This window comes from Dermacentor silvarum, chromosome 2 (genome assembly GCF_013339745.2).
Source record: "Dermacentor silvarum isolate Dsil-2018 chromosome 2, BIME_Dsil_1.4, whole genome shotgun sequence".
Classification (NCBI taxonomy): Eukaryota; Metazoa; Arthropoda; class Arachnida; order Ixodida; family Ixodidae; genus Dermacentor; species Dermacentor silvarum.
Window position 1 is genome coordinate 24,003,805 of NC_051155.1, and position 9,519 is coordinate 24,013,323.

Sequence of the window (9,519 nt, forward strand, 5' to 3'; positions counted from 1 at the left end):
TTTTCTCGCAGCATGTCAGCCGTGCATGCGGGAGTAGTTCAGTCAACACGCGTCTCTGCGCATAATTAGTTTACCGCTGCGATGTTCGTCCAGAGTTACATCACACAACACGTGGCAGCAGCAAATACGGGCACCCGTGGCTTTGCGGGAAGTCTGGAAGCCTTCATAACATGTATGGCTGTACATTTCCATCCGTGGTGAAAATTGTGTGTACGGAGCTGCTAGTGTATACCTGATAAGCGTAGCACGATGCCGTTTTGATTACCACGTCGTCGTGTCATATTGCCTATGACACTGTCAAACACAATCGATGCTCTCAACTGGACGAGGGCTGCGCGACACACGTCCTGTAGTCACATTTTTAGCGGCCTGCGGCTCATTTTATAGGTTTCTGTGGCGTGCTGGCGCTGTAATCAGAGCGCGCGCATATTTGTCACGTTGTCATGACGGTGAAGTACCAGACAGTAGCAAGACTGTGAGTGATCACAAAAAGTATCTCTTTATTGGGAGAACTTGCGCCCCGGAAAAACAAGTAATAATCAAACTCAACGATTGCATCGAGCACAATCGTCGATCGCCGAAATCTGATCTGCGGGTCAGACGATTCGGCTGTTTATTTTTGACTCATCGAACGTTTCAGGGTAATCGCAGGTGCTCGCACAAGTTCTATATTGTACAACACTATTCGCGTGACGCATGCAATTTGATTACAAAATGTTCAGCGATAACACAAACAGATAGAATCGGCTACGAGAATCGAGAATGTACTCATACATGCAGGCGCGCCTTGCGCCGAGCGACAACTTTTAGCATTGTTAGCCGGTGAAAAGCGGTCACCGAAAAAAAGATAAACAAACACACATGTCAATATGATAATAATAACACCAGTTTTGTCACTAAATACACAGCACACGACATGAACTGTTGGCGGTGTCACCACATCAAAAAATAAGAAGAAAAAAAAGATGTAGGAGCCAAGAATCGCTTGCTTGGAGTAGACAAGCAAAGCGCCCATGTGCACCGAACGTATTCGCCAAGCTACCAGCGCTAATACCACATTATTTGCACAGTGCCGACAATAAAATCCAACATGCGCTTTCCCAATAAGTATATCGATTTAATGATCCCGGACGGCATATAGCGCCTACGAAAGGATGCTTTTGTTTAGTGCACTTGCCTTACTTTTCAAACATTCACCAAATATTTTCTCATACTGCGGGGCATCGGGACTCCGAGAGTACGCGCTAGAGTCAAGGTTGCTGGGATTGGCGCCAACGACGTCGTTCGAGGCTTTCTACTAGGCCTACCGAAATATCATGCTACGACACATCGACATGTTTTAAGTAGGTCGTAGCAAAGTGATCAAGGCTCGGCGGGCCGATTTCTTTGCATTACGCTATAACCCGGCTCGTGGCTAGGTATCATCATGCAGGCACAACCACTTTTCGCCCATTCTGAAAGCCGCAAGGTTTTCTCTGGTTTTCTATCCGAATCATATTTAGAACTGAAATGGGAATGGCGTATTTGTCAATAAATTGCAGCATCTGACTCTCTTCAATTCGAATATAGACGTCCCTACGGGTGAAGAAATCTCAGGAACTTGTCGAGAACCTCTTAGCCGAATTCCAGCAGCATTTCATGTCACTCGGAATTCAGAAACGCAACGACTACTACTTCCCACATGATCGATGGGAGAGCCCTTTGTCCAGCAGTGGACATAAAACAGAATGATAATGCTGATCATCATGATGATAACAAGACACACTTGCCTTATGCAGACTATCAGAGCGGGATTTTCTGAATAAGACGACAACTATCCATGCAGTCCTGACCAAGTGAGCGTCACCGTGTTCCATCAGTTTACGATTGACACGAGCATGAAGTCCCCTTTTCAACGATCACTGACATTCCAAGTCGCAGAAGAAAACAAATGCAATTAATTGTTCTATAATTAATTGCGTTTATGAGCGCCGTTTGATACGGAGTCTCAACTAAAGCCACCACCAAGCTAGCCTTTTATATTTTGTCATTTCCGCTGCGCCTAATTTTGCATACCGTCAAGATTCGTCGCTCGCGCAGGCAAGTCATCCCAATCTTGAAGTATCATAATGCCCTAATAAAGTAATGCCATTTTAATTTTGACGTTCTCCCTACCTTCGTACGCCGCTAATCCTCCAGCCGCAATTCTGCAATTCTCCACCGCAGATATACAGACGCAGTGCAGTTACGGCTTCACGTTGCGGCCAGTTCGATCTAGCAGGGGGCGTTCCTCTCGGCGCTGAGCAAACGTGCGAACTGGCGCGGGGATTAAGTAGTGGCGGAAAGGAAGGCGGGAGTTTGCACCACCGGCGCGTTTCAAAAGAGGCGCCCTGAACACGCACAGCTGCTCAGCGTGCCCCAACTTCCACAAAGACTTTTCTATTCTTGCGCCTGTCTATGCATGCAAAATAGAGCGCGCGCCCGCGCTACGAATTCTTTCCCTTTTTTTCGGCTTACCTAGCAATCTATAGTTTCACCCTGCTTCTGCGAGGCCCACGGAGAGCAAACGACTGCGCGTCACGGCACGCTACACTCAAAGGAGACACTTGGACAAGCGTCATAATATATACGCGTATGACTGCACACGCGAGAGCTCGGAACACAAAGGCGAAGCGTGCGCGTTCCTGATGTTATGCCGATTCGAACACTCGATTTAGATTCCACATACTGTAGCGATCGGAGTGAACAAAGGAAGCATCTTGGCGAGAAAACAGCAACGGATTCACACGCTCGCAACCCCTTTATTTCGTGTTTATCATTCTTCCGCAGTGTGACACGAAGCTCTTACACAGCTGCACTTGTTCAGTGCTTTATTATTGCGATAGCAAATATATGGACACTCCAAGCGCATTTTTGCCGTCGCCGTGATGTTCCGAATAAAGTCCAACAGCGATAAAATCGTCGCGGCGCGCCGTGCGTTGTGTGTGCGAGTGAAAGCGTGCGAGGGTGAGGCGGCAACCACAGCTTAATCTCGCGCACGCGATAGAGAAAGGCGGTCGGCAGCGCACGGTCTTCGTTCACGCGCGAGGCACGGGGAGGAGGCGACCGAGACGGGAGGAAGGGGGTGCGCTCTGCTTCAGCGGCTGCTGCTGACGGAGCTATCTTGAAAGCGATCTGCGACGCGGCCGAAGTGTGCGTCCGGGGGGGGGGGGGGGGGGGTCATCTTCAAAGAGAGCTGCGATGGGCCAAAGTGCATTCGCCGAGTACCGGTAGCTTCGTATGCTCTGCGCTTTCGACGTTTAGTTCGCGTTGAAGCGAGGGCCAGCGCGAAGGTCAATTTGCTCGCTGCCGCTGGCGCGCTTTCTCACTTCTGCGTTTTGACGAGCTCCCGCGGTCATCGAGCGAGATGTGTTCATGTTTACATGTGCGCGCGTGACACCGTGCTTGTTTATTTAATTAGTAAGCGAATATTTACAACTTTATACGGCCGATAAAACTACTATCCTCACTTCGTATAGCTGTCTACTAATTTGCTATCGCAATCGAAGCTTCACCTTTCGGGCGAAACTGCGACTTTTTTACAATCACTGAAGGCACGGCACAGCGAGAGAAAATCGGCTGTTCTAGCCACATGCATGTGTTACGAGCACAAAAAATTACGGCAGAACTCATCTCACGAAGACTATCGACAGTAATGCGATTAGCATTCGAGCAATGGAGCGCCACACCGCGTTCTTGAAGTCAAGTTTGTTTACCGTGCTTAGCGGTCATTTAGAAACTTTCGTTCAGTCAGCTATATGCCACACACTCCGATACAGCTCCACTTTGCTACGGCACACACTTCGCAAAGTCGCCTATGAGCATGGCAGCATGATGAAAACCGTATGACGTCAACGCAGTGACAGCGACTAAATGACTATAAAAATGAATGAATGAATAAACTTTCATTTCTCTTTGTTTCCCTATAAGAAGGAATGACGTCATGGAATAACAAAGGTGGTATCCTGATGATGATGATGATGTATGGTGTTTAATGGCGCAAGGGCCAGATATGGCCAAAGAGCGCCAGGCAAAGGTGGTATCCTGACGACGGCATGACAACAATGAGATGTCGGTTCTTAAATGACTACGATGGTAGAAAAACGACAGCGCGACAACTACGCCATGAAGACAACGAAATGACCACGATTCTATGACGATAATGGTGGAACAACGACGGTATAACGACAACCAGATGACGAAGCTGGAATGAAGAGGATGGCACGAACACGACGACATGACAACGACGGTATGACAAAAGATGCATCATAGCGACTGTCTGACGACGACGCAATGCCAATCTTGGCATGACAACGGCGGCATAATCTCGACTGAATGACGACAGCGTGATTACGATAGAACGACGAACAAGGAATGGCGTCGATGGATCGACGAAGGCCGTATGACGACGACGAAATGACGATAGTCAGATCACGAAGTTGCAATAACGATGATGAATCGACCACGACGCCACCACGATCACGAGCACGATCACCTAGGGGGCCAAGCGCACAGACAACTTGGACCACTGGGTCAGCGTACATTATAGATAGATAGATAGATAGATAGATAGATAGATAGATAGATAGATAGATAGATAGATAGATAGATAGATAGATAGATAGATAGATAGATAGATAGATAGATAGATAGATAGATAGATAGATAGATAGATAGATAGATAGATAGATAGATAGATAGATAGATAGATAGATAGATAGATAGATAGATAGATAGATAGATAGATAGATAGATAGATAGATAGCACACAGTCTCGGACCCAGGGTTGCTCGCGCGCTCTACACAGCAGTGGACGGCACTGTACATCTATCGTTTTCACGATGGTTGAACGGACGCATCACCAGCTTTCCCTCCAGTAATTTTAACACGAAACCTGATGGTGCTGATACGCAATAGTATACAAGTGCCGATCCCTTTCACTGTCCCGTGTTTTCTTCTTTCTTTTTTTGCACCATTTACTACAGTACCCACCGTTAGAAGCCCCTTATCAGAATGCTACAGCAATCTAAAGAAGCTACGGTAATACTGGCTTTTGGTTTGACATTCATTCGGCTGCAGGACAAGATTACCGAATAATACAATAACCACACACTTCACGGTCACTGTGCATGGTGCCCGCGTGTAGCGTATAGCTTTATTTCAGCTCAACTTAAAGATATGTGGGTGCCTAAAGGGGGCGCCAGCTACATGTTCCCCGACATAGTTATGCTAAAAACTGTGATCATAATAGAAGCAACGATTAGCAAAATAGAAAATAGTGACAATTCCTAAAGTTTAGGTGAAAATAAATGTACCTAGAAGTTCACAAAATGTAACTGTTATTGGACAGGTGCGAAGAGATCCCTCTCGAGTGCTGCATTCCAAGCTCAACACACTCGCGAACACGGACGCAAGAGACACATCAATACGAACACACGGGGAAACACGTGAAAAAGTCTAATGTCCGAGTTCAGAAGAACAAGAAATTCAAGAACGACAATAATAATAAGAAAGAAGTATAATAACCGGATTTAGTAACGTTTTTATATTACTGACTCCTCCTAAAGATGAACAATTGCACGTACAGAAATTTGTTACCATTTTTTCTGGTGACCATGAGCTCAAGACCTTTTCTAATGATAGCAGCCTCCTATCCAAAGCCTGTAATTTTGTTAAATAACCTGTTACGGTATAAGCATAATTTTTTTTCACAACGTAAAAGATGATGTCCTAAGTATTCTTCGGCCTTTTCAGTCCGTTCTTTTCCTATGTCCTGCAAGCTCTTTTCACAATTAATTGTTTCAACAGAACGACTGGTTTTAATCAGTATACTGAGTCGCTTGCCTGGACCTCTTATATAACGTGAAGTTACAACTTTGAGAAGGCTTACGCTATGGCATCTATATCCTCATGGCTGCTGATGACATGGCGCGTGCGGCTCATCAAAATGTACTGTCGCTGCTAGACATAGCTGCAAGTCACGCACCTTATTTTTTTAACAGCGAAGCTGTTTAAGCCGGCCCTAATGTGTGCCGCCTGCTACTGCGTTGCCTAGCAACCACCTCGCGGAGCGTCGCGCGCTAAGCTCGGGAGAGAGAAAGAAAAAAATGAGAGCGAGAGAGAGAAAAAAAAATTGCAGCAGCACCAACGAGGCAACGCGCAGAGGTGCTGCCGACGCCATCCGCGCTTCTCCGTCTTCCCGTATTAGCGCCGAACGCTCGCGGTGTCTGTGACTGCAGCAGGCGCCTCTGGAGGCGGCTCGGCCGAGCTCCCGCCAGCTGCCAGATGCGCCGTGACGTCATCCCGGTGTGTCGCCTGCTGCGCGCCGCCCGTACACTGTGCATAGCTGTAACCCCACTTCCCCTACGTGTGCTCGGACTGCAAGTGACTCGCGAGGCGTTCCTCGATGCCACGGACCACGAGGAAATGCTTATACACTTCGTATAACTTAGCATCACTTGGCATTACTTCGTATAACACAGCATCACTCCGTATAGCCCGGGCCAGCTAGAAACCGATCAGCTCAGCTGTGTCTTTAGCCTTGCGCCATTAGTGTAAGCTACCACGAATTAAAAAAAAAATCTGCGGCCGTAGTGTGTCTATTGTGAGCTGCAGCTCAAAGTATACGGCATTAAATGGCAGATACATTCTCGCGGGATCACTGGCAAGTAGCACCACGAGGGCATGGTGACACAGTGCCACCCACACTGTGACGTTGCCGGGGTCCCGGACGAGTAGGCTCCTGCGCTCCGAAAACAGAACGTCACAACGAAGACATCAAGGCGTGAGAACAATGACTCTGTACTCCTCTCGCTCATTTGCATAGGCGGACGAGAGCGACAACGGTGTTGTCGTTGTTCGACATTTTGGCACAAATCCACACCATGTCTAATGGCGGTGGGTTTGTGCCGTTAAATAATGAGTCATCATCATCATACCCACAATGCCCAACTCGTGTACTGCGCAAAGCAGTCAACGGCACAAAAACGACCACGCTATGGCAATGATGACGAAGGCGGTGGCGGCGTCACGTTGGCCACGGCGACGATGACGACGACGTTTCGTTGAGTGACATCTAAGACCGTGAAACGCTATCGTCGATTTCAGTGTGATAATAGCTGCTACACTCAAAGGCCGCGCTCCGCTTGGCCACAGGCGTCGAATTTCAAGCAATCGATCACCGCTGTGGCATTCATGTCGCCCTTTTCGTTTCTTCTTATGCGTCCGCGATGGCACGCCTCCCTTCAGTTACACGAATGTCAAACAACCATCGACTTTGCCAATTTTGCAAATACCGTGTCCAGTTTATCGACTTTCTCGAGGCCGAACCTCATCTAGCTCCGTATCTCTGTTAGCATGCTATGAGGACTCACTTTTCCTGGACACTACTAATTTTTTCTACAGTAAGAGAAACAAGAAAAATTAAAACAAAACTTTAGGCAAATCATAAGCACATATTGGAATCTACGTGAAGCGAAACTTTGGTTAAGCGGTTAATACAATGCTACAAAGATGCCCATTACATTCTTTCATCTTTGGCGTAAAGGAAACCGGTGCACGCATGTACTCCCGGGCACTGGTGGGTACGCATTGTTACAAATCTTACATTGCCTTGTATTTCTTCATCTAATCTTACTTATTCTAAATATACCGGCCGCTTCTTGGCCGATCCCCTGTTGTGGTTATGTACCACAACCCACATATGTATACCTGCGATTTCTTGGCCAATCCCCTGTTGTGGGCAGGTTCCATTGCATGGAGATCATCATCATCATAATGAACACGCGGACACGCTTCTTGTTCGATCAGCCATTGTGGGTATGTGCCACAACCCGCCTATCTATGCCTGCCATTTCTTGGCCAATCCCCTGTTGTGGGCAGGTGCCATTGCATCGAGAACATCATCATCACAATGAACACGCGGACACGCTTCTTGGTCGATCAGCCGTTGTGGGTATGTGCCACAATCCCCTGTTGCGGGCAGGTGCCATTGCATGGAGATCATCATCATCACAATGAACACGCGGACACGCTTCTTGGTCGATCAGCCATTGTGGATGTGCCACAACCCACCTATGTATACCTGCCATTTCTTGGCCAATCCCCTGTTGTGCGCAGGTGCCATTGCATGAAAATTATCATCATCGTAATGAACACGCAGACACGCTTCTTGGTCGATCAGCCATTGTGGGTATGTGCCACAACCCGCCTATGTATACCTGCCATTTCTTGGGCAATCCCCTGTTGCGGGCAGGTGCCATTGTATGGAGATCATCATCATCACAATGAACACGCGGACACGCTTCTTGGTCGATCCCCCGTTGTGGTTATGTGCCACAACCCGCCTATGTATACCTGCCATTTCTCGGCCAATCCCCTGTTGTGGGCAGGTGCCATTGCATCGAGAACATCATCATCAGAATGAACACGCGGACACGCTTCTTGGTCGATCAGCCATTGTGGATGTGCCACGACCCACCTATGTATACCTGCCATTTCTTGCCCAATTCCCTGTTGTTGGCACGTGCCATTGCATGAAAATCATCATCATCATAATGAACACGCGGACACGCTTATTGGTCGATCAGCCATTGTGGGTATGTGCCACAATCCGCCTATGTATACCTACCATTTCTTGAGCAATCCCCTGTTGCGGGCAGGTGCCATTGTATGGAGATCATCATCATCACAATGAACACGCGGACACGCTTCTTGGTCGATCCCCCGTTGTGGTTATGTGCCACAACCCGCCTATGTATACCTGCCATTTCTCGGCCAATCCCCTGTTGTGGGCAGGTGCCATTGCATCGAGAACATCATCATCAGAATGAACACGCGGACACGCTTCTTGGTCGATCAGCCGTTGTGGGTATGTGCCACAACCCGCCTATGTATACCTACCATTTCTTGGGCAATCCCCTGTTGCGGGCAGGTGCCATTGTATGGAGATCATCATCATCACAATGAACACGCGGACACGCTTCTTGGTCGATCCCCCGTTGTGGTTATGTGCCACAACCCGCCTATGTATACCTGCCATTTCTCGGCCAATCCCCTGTTGTGGGCAGGTGCCATTGCATCGAGAACATCATCATCACAATGAACACGCAGACGCGCTTCTTGGTCGATCAGCCATTGTGGATGTGCCACAGCCCACCTATGTATACCTGCCATTTAGTTGGTGTATCTACCACTAGTTGGTGTTGGCACAAGAGTGGTTGTTACAAATACGTGAGGTTGTGACCTAATCAGAGCGTCCCGACAATCTACAAAAAAGTGATCAATTATTTCTGGCCAAAGACACAGGCGGCAATTTGTCGAACACGAAACAAAGCACTTCGTTGCTTGTAACCACACTTTCACTGGAAGTGTTTGTGATTGTAGCTTAAAGAACGTTTTCGTTCCAACAGGATGCGCATCCATCGAATTTGCTTCAGAACATCCTGATACAAACATTGAACACAATGTGAACGATAGAGGGATACCGGAAAGAGCACTCCC

At 47.8% G+C, this 9,519-nt stretch overlaps 1 long non-coding RNA gene across 1 annotated transcript; it reads left to right on the forward strand.

Moving 5' to 3' along the window:
- Positions 1–7,776: 7,776 nt before the first annotated feature.
- On the forward strand, positions 7,777–9,160 carry LOC125942933 (uncharacterized). Its single transcript, XR_007465428.1, has 4 exons — positions 7,777–7,899; positions 8,137–8,408; positions 8,679–8,814; positions 8,951–9,160. It is a non-coding gene; the product is annotated as an uncharacterized LOC125942933 (long non-coding RNA).
- The last annotated feature ends 359 nt before the right edge of the window (positions 9,161–9,519 follow it).